The 23,271-nt window shown below is 38.3% G+C and overlaps 1 pseudogene; it reads left to right on the forward strand.

The window, feature by feature from the left end:
* Positions 1–3,010: 3,010 nt before the first annotated feature.
* On the forward strand, positions 3,011–17,187 carry LOC101353379 (mitotic spindle assembly checkpoint protein MAD2A-like; annotated as a pseudogene).
* Positions 17,188–23,271: the final 6,084 nt, after the last annotated feature.

Genomic DNA, 23,271 nt, shown 5'->3' on the forward strand with positions numbered 1-23,271 from the left:
ATTCCAACTCATAGAGACCCTATAGTCAATGCATGGAAATTCTTTTAATTTCTAGACTCTCCAAGTTATACTAACAATTATTTGCATTTTCTGATAATTTAAAAATCATATTATCATGAAACTGAAAGAAGTCTTTCCTGAGGTGCTGAGTTTTAGCATAAAGCTTTTTCCTTAGAAGCAGGCAGTTTTTATACGGCAAAAGGTGGACACCAAGCCTTACCAGCATGATGCCGGAATGCTGGCCCTAACCAGAACTCCCAGTGGAAGGGGTGAAGGACATCCAGCTTCCTCACCTCTTACTCACTTCCTCGGACATCACTGTTCTTCACATCAAAACTGGTGATTAAAAAAATAAAAAAAGACTAAATGATGTAAGAAAAAGATTTTACTGGATCAAGTCAGCCTACTATCTATTACAGCCACGGTTTGCTCTTCAAACTGATTGAAACATGGTATTTCACTCTGTGAAAGGTTCCCGAAATTCCTGCCCTTTTCTCCCACAAGAGCACACCCTGTAGAAATAATCCCCTACCGTTACAGCACTAGGTAGAACCTGTGATTATTAGGGGATATCACTTTTAGGATTAGGTCAAAAGTGAGATTATCTGAGTGGATCTGATCTAAAAGTGAACCTTGCTCTGATGTGAGCCCTTAAGACTCCAGGACTTCCCTGAAGTCAGAGAGATCGGAAAGTTAGAGGGCCTATTAAAGGTTGGCTTCCAGTCAACAGTTAGCAAGACAAGAGGGACCTCAGTCCTACAACCCAGTCCTACAACCAAAAGGAAATTAATTCTGCCAAGAACCAGAAAGCATGGAAAAGAACTCCATACCTCAGGTGAAATCTAGTCAGCAGACACCTTGATTTCAGCCTTGTGAGACTCTAAGCAGAGAAACTTGCTATGCCATGCCTTCTGATTGACAAAACTGAGATAATAAATGGGTGTTGTTTTAAGCCATTGAATTTATGGTCATTGTTATAAAGCGATAAAAAAACTAATACACTCAGGCATTCCTCATATAATCAAATAACACAGCATGTTTGGTAGATAGTTTTTCAGACCTCATTTTACAAATAATTTCCTTCTTAATGACGTAAACATTAATTATTGAATGTCTGCTTTATACTCCTCACCCAAACATTAAACCAAAAAAAAAAAAAAAGTTGCAATCGAGTCCATTCCAACTCATAGTGAGTAGAACTGTAGCATAGGGTTTCCAAGGGGTAGCTGGTGGATTTGAACTGCTGACCTTTTGGTTAGCAGCTGAGTTCTTAACCACTGTGTCACCAGGGCTCCCAGCCAAACATAACGGCCATTGAATTTGTGAGTCTAAATTCAGGTTGTGTTGATGGGCCTTTTTGGTGATGTGACTTTCTTCCTGACCAGTCTTCAAAGAACAGAGTACAACCTGTCACGCAAGACACAGTCCCCAGGCGCCCCAGACTCTGTTGCACTGCATTTCATGGGGCCCTGAACTCAGGACAGAAGTGGACAAGGAAAAGAAAAGCAGATGCAAGTTTATCCATTTAATTCCTAATCCGATTTCTTGCGGGGGAAAAACGCACTAGCAGCTTCAGCAGTCAAGAAATCAAACGCTGTATTGCTGCAAAATATCTCTTTAAAGTGTTTTAAAAAAGAAAAAAAAGAAAGAGAACAAAGATGTCAGTTTGAGGGCTAAGATGTGTGGGAAATTATCAGCCTGGGAATGATCTGCACGCGGACACTCCCGAGCTGATTTCAAGGTCTCCGGGATCCGGACCGCACGTCTTGCACGCAAACATGCCGTTCCCACCTGCAAACGGGAGGGAACACCGAGTCTCTGAGAACTTGCTGATCTGTGAGCCTTAAAGATAAGTTCGGATACTTACAAAAGTCTTGATGTGCTTTGAAGGAAGAAAACAACTTATATTTAGCTGGCATAATGCCCAGGCGGAGACCTTAAAAATAAACCACTGCAAGTCCTCAGGGCTGCAGTCTTGTTTGTCCTTGTGTGTGTCTGTCTCTTTTGTTCATTTCGCCGTTCCAAACTGCAACAAAGATGTGCCTGACCCAAGCCATGGTATTTTCAATTGCCTCATACGCATGCAAAAACTGGACAATGAATAAGGAAAACCGAAGAATTGATGCATTTAAAGTGTTGGCAAAGAATATTGAATATACCATGGACTGCCAGAACAAACAAGTCTGTCTTGGAAGAAGCACGGCCAGAGAGCTCCTTAGAAGTAAGGATGGCGAGATTTGTCTCATATACTTCGGACATGTTATCAGGAGGGACCAGTCCCTGGAGAACAACATCATGCTTAGTAAAGCAGAGGGTCAGAGAAAAAGAGGAAGACACAATGGCTGCAATAATGGGCTGAAACGTAGCAACAATCGTGAGGATGGCGCAAGATCTGGCAGTGTTTTGTTCTGTCGTACATAGGGTCACTATGAGTCTGAACCAACTGGAGGGCACCTAACAGCAGTGGCACCAGGCCCTAGAAGACTGTGGCTTGGCTGCCGAGCACGCAGTTGCGACCATCCATCCACTAGGGGGCAACACGCCAAGTACGGAGATTACTGGGGCCACTTCAGGAGCAGCAGGTAGGCAGTTCACATCAGTTTGAAAATATCTTTAAAACTCAAAATTGTGCTCCTTGTTTGCTCAGGCCACAGCCTAGTAAGCGGCCACAAAAATCGGGATAGCCCGTCTTCTGTACTCTGCTCCATCTAGTCGATCATGAGCAAAACCTATCTCCCAAGGAGCTCTGACCTACCGGTGACTAAAACCTAAGCAGCGAGTCCATGTCTACCGACCGCGCCTGCGCGAAAAGGCCACCTCCGCGGGCGCGGGGTGGGTGCTGGGGAGAGCGGAGTGGAAGGGCAGGACGCCGGTGCGTGGGGCGGGACGAAGAGACTCGTCGCGCCTGCGCGAAGGGCAGGATGGTGGGCTGCGTCGTTACTTTTGAAACGAGCCGCGGGGCCCGCTGTTTACCCGATGAAAGCGCGTTTCTTGGTCTGTGGGCCCAGCCATGGCGCTGCAGCTCACCCGGGAGCAGGGCATTACCCTCCGCGAGAGCGCCGAAATCGTGGCCGAGTTCTTCTATAAGTCATCCTCGCGCAGGGCAGAGTTGGGGAGAGCTGAGCCCAGGCCGTCCCGTTGGCCCGCGGCTCCAACTCCGAGGCCGGGAGCCGGGATGGCTCGGAGCGGCCCTGCACCAAGCCCTCGCTGTCTCGCGCCGTCTGCCCGACCCAAGGAGTCAGCGGAGAGGCGGGTGCCGGCGCCTAGCTCCGGCCGCGTTGGTAATGGTGGAGAAGGCCTCAGGGCTGCGGGGGCCCGCCTCGCGGTGTAGCGGCTTCACCTGGAGCGTGTCTTTAGTGTGAATCCACACCCCACTGGGACTTGGTACTAGTAGGGTGGGACCCAGTGTGTATTTTTACCCAGCCCCTGCCCCCCGTTGATTCAGAGGCAGGCCACAATTCATCAGGCTTTGTTTGGATAGAATTGTTCCCGACCAGGCCAGCTGTATCCACAACCTCTAATAGAGCCTGGCAGGACACGAGACGAGAAAAGGAGGAAGAGAAGCTTGTCTGGAGCAGTTGACCAATCAGTCCAAGCCTGTTTTGATACCTTCTAACCATGTAATCTGAATTTGGCCTAGGATTACAATGAGATGAAATATGGCAGTGGTAGGGTAATGCATTTAGGCATTTAATTTTTCTTTTATTGCCACTCGAATGTATATATTGCTTTCTTTTACCTAGAAGCAAGATTTTATGGATATTTAATACCACTTTGTACACACCTGCTCTGCCTTCAGTAAGACACAAACTCGTGTTTAGGCATTTAAAATTACAGTTTTAGAGTATTAATGAAACCATAGCCACATCTAAATATATTTTATTTTCAGTAGTTACAAATGATAATGACTTTTCTTTAACGTTTCTTTTGCTTTCAGCATTTGCTATTAACAGCATTTTATATCACTGTGGCACACGTCCGAAACCTTCACTCCAGTGCAAAAATATGGACTCAACTTGTGACTACTGATCCTGAACTCATTAAATACTTAAATAATGTGGTGGGACAACTAAAAGGTATTTAATAATTGAAAGCAGTTTGAGTTTTGAGCGTTTCTTGGATCCACATTTTCTGTCATCTTGGTCATTTTTCAGCTTCCTGTATAGAAGTGTGAAACACACAATCTGCTCAAATATAGTGATTTTCAATTGGGAGGAAGCAAATAGTATATAAATAGAAAGAAATCCTTTTCTCCACCACATTCCAAGTTGGCTGAGTATTTTGATGTTAGGAATTTGATATGGGTTGATAAATGTCTCCATCAACTCCCTTAGAAATGATTTTTGCAGTAATTTGAAAGTTCATGTAGCCAATGGAACAAGTTAGAATGTAACATGGTACGTAACATGATAGTGTTCGTTATCTGTCTGAGAAAATATCCACTATAAATTCTTAACCTGATGCTTTCTCTGTAGCCACTAGGATTTTAAAGTTATCGTTAGAGAAACAGCAAGGAAAATAAAATTGTATTAAACCTGGAAACTAAACTTAAAAAAAAAAGAATAAATTGTCCACAGCTACCAAGTCCTCCACCGGACTGAGTCCAGTACAGGTAGATGGTGCCCGGCTACCACCACTGACTGCTCTGACCAGGATCACAACAGAGGGTTCTGGACAGAGCTGAAGAAGGATGTAGAACATAATTCTATCTCACAAAAAAATGACCAGATCTACTGGCCTAAAGGAGACTGGAGAAACCCTGAGAGTATGGCCCCCAGACACCCTTTTAGCTCAGCGGTGAAGTTATCTCCGAGGTTCACCGTTCAGCCTGGGAGTGGACAGCCCCGTAAAACCAAATGAGACTAACGAGGTACAGTAGTCCAGTGGCAAGGGCCAGAAGGCAGAAGGGGACAAGGAAGCTGGTGATAGGGAACCCAAGAGTGAGTAAGGATATTGTTGATGTGTTGTGAGATTGTTAACCATTGTCATAGGGCAACATTTGTAATAACTGTTAAATGAGAAACTATTTTGTTCTGTAAGCCTTCATCTTAAGTGAGAGTAACTGCACAATTGGAAGAGCGTAGTCAATGTCACTGAACTGTGCATGTAGAAATTTTTGAGTTGGTGTATCTTTGGCTATGTGTATTTTCACCAAAAAAAACAAAAAAAAAGGTTGAGAAGTTAGAAGGTTGACATGTTGTGGGGTTGTTAACCAATTTCATAAACAATATGTGTACTACTGTTTCATGAGAAACTTTGTTCTGTAAGCCTTCATCTGAAGCACAATTAAAAAAAAAAAAAGAATAACTACTAAGTTACAGAATATTCAGTAGAGTTTTCTTATTTTTCACCTGTTTCCCTTTGTCTTTCTTTTTAATCTGCCTGTGACTCAGTCTTTTTTACCTGAACACTCAGTTTTTTCTTTAGCTAAGGAAGTTGCTTTATTACCTGTTGTACCAATACTTGTTCTCCATCTATTTCTTTTTTTCCTTCTAGAATTTCTGATAGTTTCCTTTTCATATTTCTCTCAATTTATGTTTCTCCCCATTTGTTCTTCCAAAATACTAGTTTGGTTTTTAACAGTGGCTATCTTTTTTCTTTTGAATTTTTAAATTCAGACATCTTTTTTTTTTTTTTAATTGTTGTTTCAGAACTTTTTCATGTTCAATTGTAGCTTCATTTTTTAAATTAGTTTTTATTGTATTTTTATTTTGTTATTTTTTCTGTTTTCATATGCCTTTCTGGTAAAGTCTGTCTGAACTTTTGTTAACTTGATATCTCTTTTAAGCTACATTATCCTCTAGATAAGCTGGTAACATTTCCCTACCATTAACATCTGCATGAATAGAATCCCTTGATACTTCTGCAGGTCAGCATGGTAGGATCTCAAGCAATGGTGAAAAGACAAGCAAAGGAAGGTTGGATTTATTCGGTAATATAGAGTTTCTTAACCTCAGAGAACATATGCTTTAGTAGATCAGTGCTATCAGAATAGCAGGATGAGACCACTGTTGAGGGTGTGGGGATGGACTTTAGTCTCAGGTGCAAGCAGGAAGCACACCATTAGAAGTAGCCTACCTCTCCCAAAGTTGCATCCAAAGTTGAGGGTCAGGGTTAAGTCTCCCTTAGTCATTCATAAGGCTACACCCAGGTCAGTTGGCCTAAAACCTGTATAGATCTATGTTTGTAGATCTGTGTCTTCATCTTAATTTGATGGAGAAGCAGGGTTTGCCTAAGGTGCTGGTTTATTGTATTGTCTCTTTTGAGAACACAAATGACATTCCACCTTAGATGTACTTAGATTTTCCTATTTAACTTCTTGATCCCTCTTTTATTTTGGTTGAAATGGAGGAATCGTTCCTAGAGGCAAACTGTGTATCTGTTTTGAATCCCATTGCCTTTAGTGTTCTCAAGGACTTTACCCTGTTTCTTCTCATGTTTTCTACTTCTGTTTTGATTAGGATTCTTCCCATTGGCATTATTTCTCTCCAATTTTAAAAGAAGAAAAATTACTGCCTACCCAAAATCTCATTCAAATTACCACCCATTCTCCTTTTCAGAGCTAAAGCTTTGATGGGAAGTTGTTGATGTGTGCCGGGGTCCAGTGAGTGGTCTGATTTTGTACTGCCTGCAAACAGGACAGAGACCTAGGTGGCCTGCAAAATCTAAAATACTTACTAAATATTACTAAATTATTTTCTCTCTACAGAAAACTGCTGACTCCTGAATGTAGTATAGTATCAGTTTTCAAGATAACCTCAGAGCTCAATCTGAGGCCTTCCTCTCACTTTATAAAATCTCTCTAGATGATCTCTAACATGGACATAGCTTCTGATGACCTTCCTGTAGTTGCCTCTTTATATCTAACCCAAATCTCTCCTAACTCCCAACCTATATATCCAAAGGCTTCCGTACATGACTATCCCAAATATACTTCAGACTCATCATATTGTCTCCAAAATTGCTCCACTTTCAATTCTGTTTCCTAGCAGTGAGTGGCTCAACCATCCAACTGGTGATACAAACCACAAACTTGGGAGCTATTCCTGACTTGTTCTTCTCCCTTACCCCCATAGGTAATCTAGTAAGTTTTGATAATTTTCACCATGAAATCTCTTGAATCTGTCTGCTTGTCCATTTCTATGAATATATCCTCCAACATGCTTTCATTATCTCATCGTACTTAAACTACTAAATCAAGTAACTAGTGTCTGAAAACCAAACCCATTGCATCAAGTCGATTCTGACTCATAGCGACCCTATAGGACGCAGTAGAACTGCCCCACAGGGTTTCTAAGGAGCTGCTGGTGAATTTGAACTGCCAACCTTTTGTTAAGCAACCTTTTGATAAGTGATCTAGACTAGCATCTAGATCCCCTCAAATCCATTTTCAGAATGATAGTTTTGAAATGCAAATCTAATTACATCACGTCCTACTCCAAACACAATAACTACTTCCCTGGTTCTTGAAGTATAATTTCTTCCTTTGGCCCACGTGGCCTTGCATGGTCTGGCTCCTGTTTATCTTTCCAGACTTACCTTGTGCATTCTTTCTTTCTTCACTGCAGTTGTACTGGCATTCTTTCGGTCCTCTGGTCACGTGCTGTTTCCCTTGAGTATTTAAGGCTTATACCTTCTTCCCTCTCCTTTTGCATATTTAGTACTGTTTGATCCTCAGAGCTAAGCTTAAGCCTTCTCTGACCTCCCCGAGTGAGTCAGTTTTTCCTATTTAAATGCTCTTTGTTGTACCATTTATCCTTCGTAGCAGTCATCACAGTTATAATTTCATGTTTGTTGGTGTGATGGTTAGCTCAATGCTCGTCTCCTACACTCTTACCTTGGATGAGCATGAAAATATCTCATGCTCATTATATCCTCAGCAGGCAGTACTATACTTGGTAGAAATGCTGAGAATTTGAAAACAGGAGCTAAATTATTGATGGGACAAGTTTTCAGAGCAGGAGGGAGAGGGTACAAAGTTCCAGTGGTGGGAATTTGCTGAGGCTAGGAAGAGAGAGTTGAGGAGGTAAGGGTTGCTTTGCAATGCAGTGGACCAAAAGAGATGCCTTTTTATGTGTTGCAGATTGGTTACACAAATGTTCAGAAACTGGTGGTAGTCATCTCAGATACTGAAAGTGGTGAGGTCCTTGAAAGATGGCAATTTGATATTGAGTGTGACAAGACTGCAAAAGATGACAGGTAAGTATGAAATTATTTTTACTCTGGTATGTCTTTTCCAGAACTTGTTTTCATTACTAGATGAGTTCTAAATATATTGAATCAGTTTTATGTAAAGTAAATTGCATAAATTGTTTCAAATGTCAGTTTAATTTAATCTTCAATCTCCTGTGGAAAAGAATTCTCATTTTAGCACATCATTGATTAGTATAGATAGTATTCTCTAACATAATTGCTCTTAAGTCTATATCATTGAATTCTGAATTTTAGTATTTACGATGGCGTATTCAAAACTATACACTAGATGGGCCATTTAAGGAACATACCTAAATCTAAGATTTTTTTAGACTCTCCCCCAGCTAAAAATTCAGCTCTGCTGTATCTCCTTTAATGTCATGAGCTACGTTAAGACATGTTCATGACAAATGTCATAAATGTTCATAAATGTATGAAGGCTCAAGACTCCTGGATGGGAAATGCCAGTCATTATATGCTGATGTCTAGCATTGTCCTAGGCATACTTGTCTGCAAACTCAGAACCACAGTTGTTTCTCAAAATGAAACGTACTTTGCTTCTGAAGCCTTTAGTTTAGTTCAGGAAATTGTTTTAGATTATAAAAATAATTTGACATATGACTTTAATATTTTATTTGAGGCAGTTGGGAGTTAAACTTTATAGGCATTACTAAAATTCAAAATGATAAAACTAATTAAATATTTTAGATCCCACCTGTTATTTTAAGAGATACTGAAGTTTTCCTGACTTGAAGAGGTTGGCAAATTTTCTAGTCATCTGATAATAAATGATATGATGTTGATACTAAGACTGATTCTAAAAGATGACTGAAAGGATAAATGAAATAAATAAGGATACTTAAGTTATGCCTGTTAGGTTATAGGTCCTAAAATACTTTTACTCATTATTTTTAACACTTTTTAATGCATTACTTATTTGATTTCAGAAGCACTTAAGCAGGTAAATAATCTTAGTTACTAATATGTATTAGTTGTTAAAACCTGAAATAATATTAATTGATTTGGTTTCTTTGTAGTGCACCCAGAGAAAAGTCTCAGAAGGCTATCCAAGATGAAATCCGTTCAGTGATGAGACAGATCACAGCTACAGTAACATTTCTGCCACTGTTGGAAGTTTCTTGTAAGTATTTATATAACTTCTCATTCGTTTAATTTGTGGGGAAAAGGCAGCTACTGTTTTAAGAATCAGCCTTTATTAAATTTTTTCCTAATTACCAGTATCATGTAATATAAATGGAAGAAAAAGCATTATAAAGCAAAAAGTAAAAATGGGGAAATGCTGAGAAAAGAAATGAAAACTTTCACAATACCCATTCTGGTGTAATTCTTTTTGCTATTTTTATTTTCTATATGTTATTATTATGTAATTAAGATTTCAGCTGTTAAATTATGTCTTGCTCTTCAAACTTAGTTACTCCTTCATTCGTCGGATGGTTACTGAATGCCTACTATATGCCAAACTGTGGTCTGGGTACTGGGATACAACAGTGAACAAACCAAGATGTTAGCTCTCCTATGGATTACATTCACTTTTTTCCCATGTGATGATACACTCATTACAATATTTTTAATGGTTTCCTCTTTCACAAAAAAAAAAAAATTCCTGCATTTTTCATAAGATAAGGTAGATGGGTACAGTATTTTCTGTATTAAAATATATTTTCATTGAGGAAAAGAGATTAATGATTAGAGACCAAGCTAACTCATCCTAACACTATGGGTGGTTCAAAAATTGAGAGACAGAGAAGGTTTTATATTTTAAAAAATAGTGTACTGTAATCTATTTTTTATTCCCAATTTAGGTTCATTTGATCTGCTGATTTATACAGATAAAGATTTGGTTGTATCTGAAAAATGGGAAGAATCAGGACCACAACTCATTACCAATTCTGATTAAGTCCATTTTTGTTCACTCACTACTACAATCCACAAAGTACATAACATGGTGGCCTACAGAATTCCTGTCAATGACTGAAGGATGAACTGAGAAAAATAATATACTTGAAATTCTCAAATGTGTTTTCCTGAAATGAAGTCAGCTATAAGTTGATATGGTTTATTTCATTGGTTAATTTTTAGATGCGGGAAACAACATTATACTTTACTGAACTGTGCATAATCCACTTTTTGTACCTGTTTAAGGTTCTATTTGTACCTGTTTAATGTTCCATGGAGTTGACATCATGTCTTAGAGGAGACTATGGTATTATCCCCTTGTTAACATATTCAGCTAAATAGATTAGCATAAGAGAATATTGCACATTGTTCAAAAGGGAACCAGCAGATTTCATCAGCATTGTAATGTCAATTCCTCTGAAGGTGGCAACTGTAGTTGGAAAAACTTTTACTATAAAGCTAAATACCTTCCTAAATCAGATATTTTGGTCAAGTAGCTTGAGGCAGAATATAGGTAGGGTGATATTTAATTGTAAATTACAGCAAAAGAAGCCTGAATATTGAGAATCTTTGTTTAGATCCTGAAAATAACTAATATAATCCGTAAGTAATAAAATATTGAAGTCCTTCCACCATTTATTTAGGTGTATAGTTCCCCTGTTGAAAAACTTTTCAATTATTTGATTTTAATTTATATAGTTTGTACCTATGAAGCATGAATGTTTCTACTGTTTAATTTCCTGTGATAGAGAACTCTTTGAAAATGTCTTTTTATGTTTGATAAAATAAAGCTTTAAATGACAGTGGTGAAATAAAGTTAAATTTGTATGTTTTAAATTTGTCCTAAAAGATTTTGATATTGGTGTTAAATGGTAGCTAGGATGGGTTCAGTATAGTAAATGATTTTTTTGTGTTAACTAGGGTGTAGGTCCACAGCATACAAAGATGAGTAAATCTTGAGGCACTTTCAGTTTACTGGGCTTTGATTATACCACTTTAATCTCATAACAATTGACTTAAAATAAGCACCGGTTGTTTGTTTAAGAAATGTCATTTGGAATTAGTTCAGGTTAGCAAATGTTGGATTGTAGCACCTTTAGGAGTCCATGGGTGGCACAGATGGTTAACTGCTGGACTACTAAACCGATAGGTTGGTGGTTCAAACTCACTGAGAGGCAACTTGGAAGTAAGGCCTGGCAATCTTCTTTCAAAATTTCACAGCCTTGAAAACTATGAAACAGTTCTACTCTATATACAATGGTTGCCATGAGGTAAAATCAACTTGATGGCAACTAACAGTAACAACAAAATACCTTTCTATACTCTTAGCCTTACCTTCTTGCCTTATGTGTAAGATTTCTCATTGTATCCTTTATGTGGCCTTTTCTTATTGTCAGCTTAGTTTTCTTTGTATACTTACACAGCTTTTTCCTGTGCTTGTATTATTATTGTCATCAGGTGTGTTCTTTCTATCCAGTTACCACCTATTTTTCCAAGGTCAGCTTAAAGCAGATTTCCAAGAAGTCTTTCATGATCTCTATTCTAAATCTCGTCTCATTTTGTAGTAATTAAGTAGCTACGAAGTATTAGACACTGTTCTAAGCTCTTTATGTGTATTAACTCAATTAACCTTCACTGTTAAGTGAATACACAGTCTATATCCATTTATTCAACAGTTACATATTGAGCATCTGTTAATGTGCAAAAATACTGTACGCAAGTGCCAGGATGAATGAAACAAAGTCCTGGACTTTCTGAAGCTAAAAATCTTATGAGGGAAAGGAAAATATATTGCAGAGGACTGTAAAGTAATCACGCATGTTCATTTAATTACGTATTTCTTTGTCTTCGTTAGTGCACCTGATGAATCATATCTCCTGGATCCAGCTGTGTACTTGTTAAGAATAAAGAGCATTGTCTTAAACATTCTTTCATCTCAGTGCTTGGGAAATAGGTGCCCATGTTTGATGATAGCTACAGTGAATGCTGCTGAGAGAGCCCACCACCTAAGGAGTTGTTGAAGCTACCTAAATGAGGTCCAGGTGACTAGAAAGGGTCATCCACAAGTCTTTTTTCCTGAATAAGAAGAGTAGTAATGCAGAAATGGAAGTGACGTTGAATTAGGCATAATCAAAAGTCTCTAGGTTTCCAAACAACATTAGGTGTAATACAAAGTGGACAGTATTAAGATTAAAACATTCATTTGTTTCTTAGACTGTTCATAACCTCTAACATTTGAAATATAGGTTGAGAAGGAAAGCAGAGATAGAGCATTGGAATAAATAAGGAGAGGAAAATTCTGGTCTTATTTTCAGGAAATATGTTTGAAAATCTTTATAGAAAGCAATAACTGCTTAGCCTTGAAGAAACATTGAATCCCTATGTAGTGAACAATAGAAATAATATGTGGTTGTTCCCCTAAAGGAGCTCACATATTACTGATAACATTAATATTTCAAGCATTCATGTCTTTATTTGGCAAATTAAAGTGATTCTATTTTAATTTGTGGTTTATTACAGCGCTGACTTCCTTTTAAGAGACGTGCAGAAATTAATGCTCTGGATTTTGATGTTTCTCTTTCAAAATTAGTTTTAATAATAGGACTTCTGTATGATCTGCGGGTACAACTCTATAGTACCAACTCTTCGTCAGCTAAGCACTTGCTTTGAAAATAGCAAAAACTGGTTAGGGAAGGTTTAATGGGAGAAGGTTAACTGCTGAAGGAATCAAAGACTGCAAACCTGAGAACTAGGGCAGCTTTAGAGTTCTCAGTGACAGAAACTAGATTCTATATTTCTGTGTAATAAATAGACCACTGGTGTTTACCCAAATGACCTAGTTGGATGGTTTCAAGAAAAGTGTCAATGGAAAGCTTTGTTTACATTTCAATTTGAGAATTAAAAATGTAAAACTCTGAAATCACGTTTTCAAAGGTTGAGCATATACTTTGGTCACTTCATCTCAGCTAATATTAACAGAGTTAATTTTTTCGATTTTATATTTGCATGTTACTATTTACTGTTGTAGGGTTCTAAAGACCTGGCTATGTATCCGTTAAGAAATAAACATGTTGGAGTTGAGTAAGAGTCAAGCTGTGAGCTTTATTGTTAAAGCTGCATTGGAAAACAGCTTTGGTCTTTGACTCCAATTGGACTTGTCCCAATCTCTTACTACACTTTAGGCTCACCTTATGGGAAGACATTTAAAACCAAACAGCTGTAAGAATTGTGACAGACTTCTACACCATGTTAAACATAGAGACACCAAGATTCCAAGAGTCTGGTTGGCCTCTAGACCTGCCTGGACTCTGATTCAGTTTTGCTTACCATAGGGAGAGGAATGAAAACATGTTTCCGTTGAGTCCATCAAAGTTTGAAATAGAGCCCAGAAGGGACTGAGCTACACCTGGTCTCCAGGATCCTTCTCCCAGTGTCATCAATCTAAGAAGTCAAGACTTTGTGGGAGTGTTCAAGCAGATGTATAAAAATCTTAGTATTAGTTGGCTTTTGCTGCATAGTAAACAACCATGGGGTATCAGTAAGCTTTTATTCTGAAGTCAACAGGTTAGTTGAAGTTGTTCTGTTCCACATGCTTCATTCTACCATCAGAGAGGCAGTGGCTAGGTAAGACTCTTAAGGCTTAGCTTCAGAACCTGCACACTGACATTCTTCCCACATTCCGCTAAGCAAAGCAAGTCTCATGGCCAAGCCAAACTTCAGGGAGACAGGGAAGTATACATGGAGATGAGGGAGGGGAAATGTGAATGTTTGAGGAAAGTGATCTAATAGATAGGGGGTTGACGAACTTTTTCTGTAAAGGGCCAGATAGTAAATAGTTCAGGCTTTGTAGGCATATGGTTTCTGTTGCACCTACTCAAGTTTGTCATTGTACCTCGAAAACAGATACAGACAATACATAAACAAAGGAAACCTGGCTATGTTCCAATAACAAAAACCAATTGATGGGCAGGATTTTGCCTAATGGTTATAGTTTGCCCTGTAGCAGACAGTAGTTCTTTGGTCACAAATATTAAAACCCCTCCCTACCTCAGAGGAATTGATCTTGTGATATTTAATTAAGGCTCACGTTTAAAACTATCATTTGTTGTCTCCATCCACAGTGTCTCATCACATGGCATATATTTCCCAGTTTTATCTTAATTCCATATTCTCTGAAGCACAAATGGCTATTGCTTTGAGATATTTATTCCCCAGGACACCCCATAGTAAATTTTGATCTGAAAACTTTGGAAGTGACTTCTGTGGCACACAATGTGTAAAAAGAGACTCAAAACAGCATAAAGGCTCTATATCTGCATTTTCAATCATTCTTTTCACTAAATAAAGTCAAATGCTTGTTAAACATTTATTTTTATTATTAGAATGTACCCAAGTTTCTTATGTTTGTTAACCTCCTGTATATTTTAGAATACAGATGCCAAAAAATAATTAGCACAATAAGGTATCACAGACATTTAATTTTTCTTTACCTTTATGTTTTCATTTAGTTGCTTAGTAACTAAAATTTAATTACGAAACATGAAAAATCAGAATAGCTGTAATAATTCTACATTGTAACTTTTATATTTTCCACCAGATGTCACTAATGTTGTGATATTCAAATTAAGGTTTTTTTTTTTTTTTTACTTTATAATATTCAGCTCTGTAAATTAGAGGTTAGCATTGGGATAATTTGAAAATTGTAAAAATGTAAAGATATTGGAAAAAAAACACATAGCATCTATTATTTGCAAGGCACTTTATATGAATTATTTCATTCTCACAAGAACCATTTGAGTTAGTTTTTAATAGTACCAATTCACCATTTAGGAAATGGAGGCTCAGAGAATTCAAGGTGCTTACCAAGGACTTTCTTTCAATAAATGGTGGTGCTGCAATTCAAAATCAGGTAGGTCTGTCTTCCAAACCCACGCACATTCTAGTATATTACCTCCCCCCACCAGCCCCCAAAGTGTGGACAACTACGGAAGCATGGAGACTAGTTAGGAAGCTGTTGAAGCAGTCAAGGAGAGAGACAATGAATGTTTGGATTAGTGTAGTAATGGTGGAGGTGTTTAGAAGTGGTTACTGATGGCACTTAACTGATGAATGGGATGTAGGTATGAGAGATAAAGAATCAAAGATGCTACCTAAGTTTTTGGCATGGCAATCAGGTGAATGGTGGTGTCATTAACAGAGAACACTTGGTATATTGGGGGAGAAGAAACGAGTATTCTGTTTTGAATAAAATTTTTGACTGAAGGTGAAAGGGGATATCGGGTGGACAGTTGAATAATGAGTTTGGAGTTCAGAAGATGAGCTGGAGATTTGTGAATCATCAGAGCATAAATTCACCTGCAGAAAAAAGACAGCAAAGAGACAAATTCTCAAGATAGAGTACTACAACACACCAACATTTAAACATAGCAGAGTTTGTTACTCGTTCAAATAGTTGAGAGATGTTTAGACAATCTTGACTATCCTGTATTTTGTAATATAATGTTAACATCGTTTTTCAGTCTGTGAGTTTGAGTGGTAGGAGGTCATACATTTTGAGAGAACATTGAAATATTAGAACATGTGCAGAAAAGGTAGCATGGATGATGAAGAGTTTAGAAGAACTGCCACGTGCAAAACATTAACTGGTACTATCTTGTCTGTCAAATTGAAGACTTAAGGTGTAAGCATTTATAGCACGATTATTGTTGTTAGCTGCCATTGTGTTGGCCCCCGACTCATGGCAACCCCGTGCACAATGGAATGAAATGCCACCTGTTTTGTGCCAACTCCATGATCATTTGCAAATCTGATCGTTGTGATCCATGGGGTTCTCTTTGGCTGATTTTTGGAAGTATATCACAGGTTTTTCTTCCAAGTTTGTCTTAGTCGGGATGCTTCAATGAAAACTGTTCATAGCAACATGCAAGCTTCCACTGGCAGATGAGTGGTAACTGTAGTTATTGTCAAATGTTGGGATGGTCATGTTGAACAAGGATAGGAGTCTGTTTGACATTCTAGGGCAGAACTAGAAGTGATTGGAAACTATAGGAAGATTTATTTGTTCAGTTATAAAGTAGAATTGTGTAGCAATGAGTGCTGGGCAACGTTAGTAATTGCCCATATTCAATACTGAGTTCTCTTTCTCATCCTGAAAACGTTCATATATATCATAAGCAGGTTGTACACTTCCCTTTTTTGATGGAAGATTGAATTAAATGACTTGTAAGTTTGCTTTCTACTAAGTGGTACTATGAATCCACAAAATATAGCCGTAATAAAGAGGGTAGATTCACAATTGGTAGAACTTTCCACTGCAATAAAAGATACGTAGATAAATCATCCACGAATTCAGTCAGTTGAGAATAGGACAGGTAGTACAAATTGGGTAATAAGACTCCTTGCTCCTCTGACAAATCTAATCTGCAATAAAGTTAAATTTCCTAAGGTAATATATTTATGTAAGAATATTCAATAACAATTATTAATTTTCTCATTCCATTACAGGTTGCCATTGTTTTTATTGGAATATAAATAGACTCAAACTCACTGTTGCTCTCATACTTGAAATGGTTTTCATGTATTCCACATTACCAAATAATTTTTATTTCACTTAAAAAATCTTGTTGATTTCTAGGGTTATTCAAAGTAATTCTGTTTTTTTAAAAAAAGGAAATAAATTTTATTTTAATGAAGGTGGTTTCTTTTTAAAGGGAAAGTTAAATCCAAATAAATGTATGTTTGGGATAAATTCTTACTTATCACTTGATATGGGTCTGTATCTACTTTCTTTTGCTAGTGGTCATTCTAATTTAAAAATCGTTCATTATAGACATTTGGTTTTTGTTAGCTTCTGGTCTTCTTTGTTAATCATTTATCTATATCATACATTAGCCACCGGAGTGACAGAGAACTTTTATTTATGATAGGACTCTCCCTGGCCTTGTATTATTTAAGCCGTATTTATTTTTGAGTGAGATTTGCTTTTCTATTAACTGAGACTGTTTAAACGTATTTGTATATTCAAATATCTATATTGCTTTTACTAAAACTATAATAAATGCTGTACAATTTTAAACAATAACATTGTATAAATGAAATAAAAGTAATCACTTTTTTTTTAAATTGTGCTGTAAGTGAAAGTTTACGGTTCAAGTTAGCTTCTCGTACAAAAATTTATACACACATTGTTATGTGACCCTAGTTGCTCTCCCTATAAAGTGACAGCACACTCCTCCTTTCCACCCTGGATTTCCCATGCCCATTCAGCCAGCTCCTGTCCCTTTTTGCCTTCTCATCTCACCTCCGGACAGGAGCTGCCCATTTAGTGTCATATATCTACTTGAGCTAAGAAGCACTCTCTTCACAAGTATCATTTTATGTCTTATAGTCCAGTCTAATCTATTTCTGAAGAGTTGGCTTTGGGAATGCTTTCAGTTCTGGGCTAATAGAGAGTCCGGGGGCCGTGTTTTCCGGGGTCCCTCCAATCTCAGTCAGACCATTAAATCTGACCTTTTTACTAGAATTTGAGGACTGCACCACACTTTTCTCCTGCTCCGTAAGGGACTCTCTGTTGCATTCCCTGTCAGGGCAGTCATTGGTGGTAGCCAGACACCATCTATTTCTTCTGGTCTCAGGCTGATGGAGTCTCTGGTTTATGTGGCCCTTTCTGTCTCTGGGGCTAATATTTTCCTTGTGTCTTTGGTGTTCTTTATTCTCCTTTGCTCTAAGTGGGTTGGGACAAATTGATGCATCTTAGACGGCCATTCGCTAGCTTTTAAAACCCGAGACGCCACTCACCAAAATGGGATGCAGAACATTTTCTTAATAAACTTTATTATACTAATTGACCTAGCTGTCCCTTGAAACCATGGTCCCCAGACACCCTCCCCTGCTACTCCGTCCCCCAGAGTGTTTGGTTGTATTCAGGAAACTTCTTACATTTTGGTTTAGTCCAGTTGTGCTGACTTCCCCTGTAGTGTGTGTTGTCCTTCGCTTCACCTAAGATAATTCCTATCTACTATCTAGTTAGTTAATACCTCCCCACCCTCATAACCATCAAAGAATGTTTTCTTCTGTCTTTAAACCTTTTGATGAGTTCTTATAATAGTGGTCTCATACAATAATTGTGCTTTTGTGACTAATTTCACTCAGCATAGTGCCTTCTAGATTCGTCCGTGTTATGTTTCGCGGATTCTTCATTGTTCTTTATCATTGCATAGTATTCCATTCTGTGAATATACCATAATTTGTTTATCCATTCGTCCGTTGATGGGCACCTAGGTTGTTTCCATCTTTTTGCTATTGTGAACAATGCTGCAATGAACATGGGTGTGCATATGTCTATTCGTGTGACGACCCTTATTTCTCTAAGATATATTCCAAGGAGTGGGATTGCTGGATCGTATGGTACTTCTATTTCTAGCTCAGTCTCAGCCAGTCTCTCTCAGATTCCCGTGTTCCTGTAGCTACAGCTGTATCCTGGGATGTCTTTCACAGGAATTTATGTAACTTGTTTACCTCTTAAAAGTTAAATTAATTCAAATCTCTCATTATTTCTGCTCTCCGAGGGGTCAACAAATCACAAAAGAAACCACAGCTCCACTATAGAAGTTATCACAAGTGAAATTACAATCCCAGAATTAAGTGAATGGTGTAATCTAGTTTAACACTACTCATGGAAACCCTGGTGGCATAGTGGTTAAAGAGCTTGGCTGCTAACCAAAAGGTTGGCAGTTCGAGTCCACCAGGTGCTCCTTGGAAATCCTGTGGGCAGTTCTACTCTGTTCTATAGGGTCACTATGAGTCAGAATTGACTCAACAGCAAAGGGTTTGGTTTGGTTTTGGTATCATCAGCCAACTACTAGCTGAAAGGTTGGTGGTTCGAACCCATCCAGAGGCATTTTGGAAGACAGGCCTAGTGATTGGCTTCTGAAAAGTCACAGCTGTGAAAACCCAATGGAGTAGTTCTGCTCTGCACTCATGGGGTCACCATGAGGTGGAATCAACTCGACAGCAACTAACAACAACAACATTGTCAGCCAAATAGCATGGCAGAAAGCTTAGTGGCATCTTTACCGTAGGTAGCAAGAACTTTAGAACAGCTGACTTTCATTCCTGTGGAAGACAAATCAGCTGCACCAGTGTCAAGAGTCCACAGCCTTTGAATCCATATTCACTGAGTAGAAATTGTCCATCAACAAGTTAATTGCGTTTCCATGTGTTTAATATATGTGTATGTGTGTGTTTTGTTGTTGGTGGTGGTGGTGGTGGTGGTAATCGTGGGGGGTCTCCTCCTACTTTCTTAGAGAATGGCATTTAAGACAATATTGCCTGCTTAAATAATTTAGATATTCTGGTTTCCTTATATCCTTGTATCCAGTGTCTTGTGCTTTTGGCACTTCAATGCAAGATTGTGGCCAGCTTAGAGAAAAATTTGGCTTCCAAGTTCTTCCAGGTGTGTTCTCTCCAGGACAATGGAATGAAGTCTACTCTTCTCTATGAACATGAGGGATGGGGTAAGGACTGTCATCCTACTCCCTCAACACTGTATTTTAACATAATAATATGTTATACTTTATTTATTCTGATAATAGTAATTTTCAGCACTCTTGCATAGATTTCATTCCTCCTGAGCCAGGTGAAGTTGGACTCAGCTGGGCAGTTGTTGACCACGTTGTTGTTGTTAACGTGACTTGAGTCAGTTCTGACTCACAGCAACCCTATGTACAACAGAACGAAACACGGCCTGACCTTGTGCCATCCTCACAGTCATTGTTATGCTTGAGCCCATTGTTGCAGCAACTGTGTCAGTCCATCTCTTTTTCGCTGACCCTCTACTTTACCAAGCATGATGTCCTTCTCTAGGGACTGATCCCTCCTGATAAGACGTCCAAAGTATATGAGACATAGTTTTGCCATCCTTGTCTCTGAGAAGCATTCTGGTTGTACTTCTTCCAAGACAGATTTATTCATTCTTTTGGCAGTCCGTGGTATATTCAATATTCTTTACCAACACCACAATTCAAAGGCATCAATTCTTCTTCAGTCTCTTTATTCATCGTCCAGCTTTCGCATGCATATGAGGTGATTGAAAACACCATGGCTTGGTTCAGGCACATCTTCATCTTCAAGGTGACATCTTTGCTTTTTAACACTTTAAAGAGGTCTTTTGCAGCAGATTTTCCCAGTGCAATATGTCTTTCGATTTTTTGACTGCTGCTTCCATTGGTGTTCATTATGGATCCAAGTAAAATGAAATCCTTGACAACTTCAATCTTTTCTCCGTTTATCGTGATGTTGCTTATTGGTTCAGTTGTAAGGATTTTTGTTTTCTTTATGTTGAGGTGTCATTCATACTGAAGTGTCTTGGATCTTCCTCAGTAAGCACTTTAAGTCCTCTTCACTTTCAGCAAGCAAGGTTGTGTCATCTGCATGCCTATTCCCAAGAAAGGTGATCCAACTGAATGCAGAAATTATTGAACAATATCATTAATATCACATGCAATAAAGTTTTGCTGAAGATCATTCAGAAGTGGCTGCAGCAGTATATCAGCAGGGAACTGTCAGAAATTTAAGCCAGATTCAGAAGAGGTGGGGAACCGGGAATACCATTGCTGATGTCAGATGAATCATGGCTGAAAGCAGAGAATACCAGAAAGATGTTTCCCGGTGTTTTACTGACTATGCAAAGGCATTCGACTGTGTGGATCATAACAAGTTATGGATAACATTGCGAAGAATGAGAATTCCAGAACACTTAATTGTGCTCATGAGGAACCCGTCCATAGACCAAGAGGCAGTCGTTCGAACAGAACAAGGGGATACTGCGTGGTTTCAAGTCAGGAAAGGTGTGTGTCAGCGTTGTATCTTTCACCATTCAATCTGTATGCTGAGCAAATAATCCAAGAAGCTGGACTGTATGAAGAACAGGGCATCAGGACTAGAGGAAGGCTCATTAATAACTTGTGTTATGCAGATAACGGTTGACCATAGTCAAGATTCAACAAAGAAAAAATTAAAATAGGAGGATCACAGTAAGGGCCAATGAGTCAGAACTACTGTTGTCAAGAAATAACAGGATCCCAAAGTTTAGCAAAACTTTAAGGAGATTCCAGATATCGTTGATTAAAGTAGTCAAAAGTTAGTATTTCAGAAGTTCAAAAGACAGAATAAGCACATACAAAAAATACCCAGAAAACCTGAACTTTAGGGCAGCAACTACTTCTGTTGTCCTCTTTTACTCCTTCCTGTCTGAGTAAGATGTGGCCATGAGTGTAAGGAAAGTGGCTGCAGCTGGGAAAGGAAATGGTGCCAAGAGCTGCAGCTACAGAACTTTTTTTTTTTTCTTTTAACTTTTTATAGTACAAAATTAGCACATGCACAAGTTTAAAAAAATCTATCAGGACTGAGTGGTATGAAATGAAAAGTAAATTCTCCACCCGACCTCATCCCCCCACTTCCTACTTCTAATCTAGCTCCCTACCTTAAAACATTTTTTGTTCTGCCGGTGGTTATCACCAAACCTAAGAAGCATATACGGGTACTTCCATTTCTTGTTTATCATCTCTAGATAGAATCTATTGAAGAATTAGAAACAACTTTCATAAATTTTTTTTCCAGTTATGCTATTTTGGTCCTTCTGTTGTTACCCTTACTATTTTAAAGAATATCTTTAAACTCTGTATGTTGTTACATCGATTTGAGACAGCATGTCTTGATTTCTCACTATGTAAGGTGAGAAATTTGCCTTGACATTATCTCTTTGCCACTTTTACAGACTTCCATTTTTCTGCATCATTGATGTTAGTATTAGGCAGATTCTTTTTTATAATTGTCATTGTCTTCCAAATTTTGTTTATATGTTGATTCTACAAGTTGAAACAGCACTTACATTTTTGTAACTATTAAACTGCCCCTTACTGAAGAAACAAATAGAATGAGTCTACCTATTGAGAAAAAAAATATATAATCGTAGTTAGTAAAACTGAAAGAAGAATGTTTCAAGTGTCAAGATGAAAAGAAATTTCTTAAACTCTGTCTTCAAGTCCTTCTATTAAATTATTCATTTGGCTAATGATATCTTTAATTTCCAAGAAATTTTTCTTCTTCTCTGATTGTTCCTATTTCATAGCCACCTATTCTTTGGCTTCTTGACTTTCTAAAGATGTTCACTGAAAAAAAAAATCTTTTTTCTTCTTTTCTCTTAATTATCTTCTTTTCTTTGGAGTCAACTGTTAGCGTTTGTTAATTTTCACAAGAGCCATCTGAGGTAGTTCCATTTGGACCTTCTCATTTTTGCTATTGTTTCTCCTAAATTTTGTTTTTTGGGTTTTTTTAAATTAACGATGAAAAAGATTGATCAATATTGGTAGCATGGTTTTTCACTGTGGTTGTATACATCTGATATCTATTAGGCCTCTTCCTTGAATGGGAAGATGGATGACAGACAGGGTTTATGTACATATAAGCTAAAACTCCAAAACCAGTTTTGTGTGTCAGAGTAAAACCATGCTCCATAGGATTTTCAGTGGCTGACTTTTCAGAAGTACATCACCAGGCCTTCCTTCCAAGGCTCCTCTGTGTGGACTCAAACCTCCAACCTTTCAATTAGCAGCCGAGTACATTAACCATTTGCACCACCCAGGGTCTCCATTTCACAGGGTTACTATTTTACATATTTTTTGCAATAATTTTAACTTTAAAAATATTGTATTAAAATATTTTTAAAATCTTTTCTCTTAATTATTTAGTTTCTTGGCACAACCTTAAATTTTGTGTCCCTGAACTCACTGCCTTCACCCTAGTACTTGCCTTGGACCAAAGGACCTGAAAGGTTAAACATGAATTCCAGTTATGGCCAGCAGAGGGGAGCAAAGGGTAGTAGAGCAAGCGCTTACTGCCAGGGCAAGGCATTCTTCACTTTGTGGAGATAAAAAAATCAGTGAGTGAAAAGCAGAGAGTCCAGAGTGACAGAATCAGGAGTGAAAATTCTCACAGGGACAGTGACCCAGAAGAGAGATTCAGGCTGAGGAGAGAGTGGAAAGGTATAGTCAAGAGAGAGCCACAATCCACAGCCTGGTTTCTGAGTCATAGAGATGTAGACAAGTAGACATCAGCAAGTGAATCATCAATTAGAGCATTTTCTCAGTCCTGACTGCTAAC

This window comes from Trichechus manatus, unplaced genomic scaffold (genome assembly GCF_000243295.1).
Source record: "Trichechus manatus latirostris isolate Lorelei unplaced genomic scaffold, TriManLat1.0 scaffold00418, whole genome shotgun sequence".
Taxonomy (NCBI): Eukaryota; Metazoa; Chordata; class Mammalia; order Sirenia; family Trichechidae; genus Trichechus; species Trichechus manatus.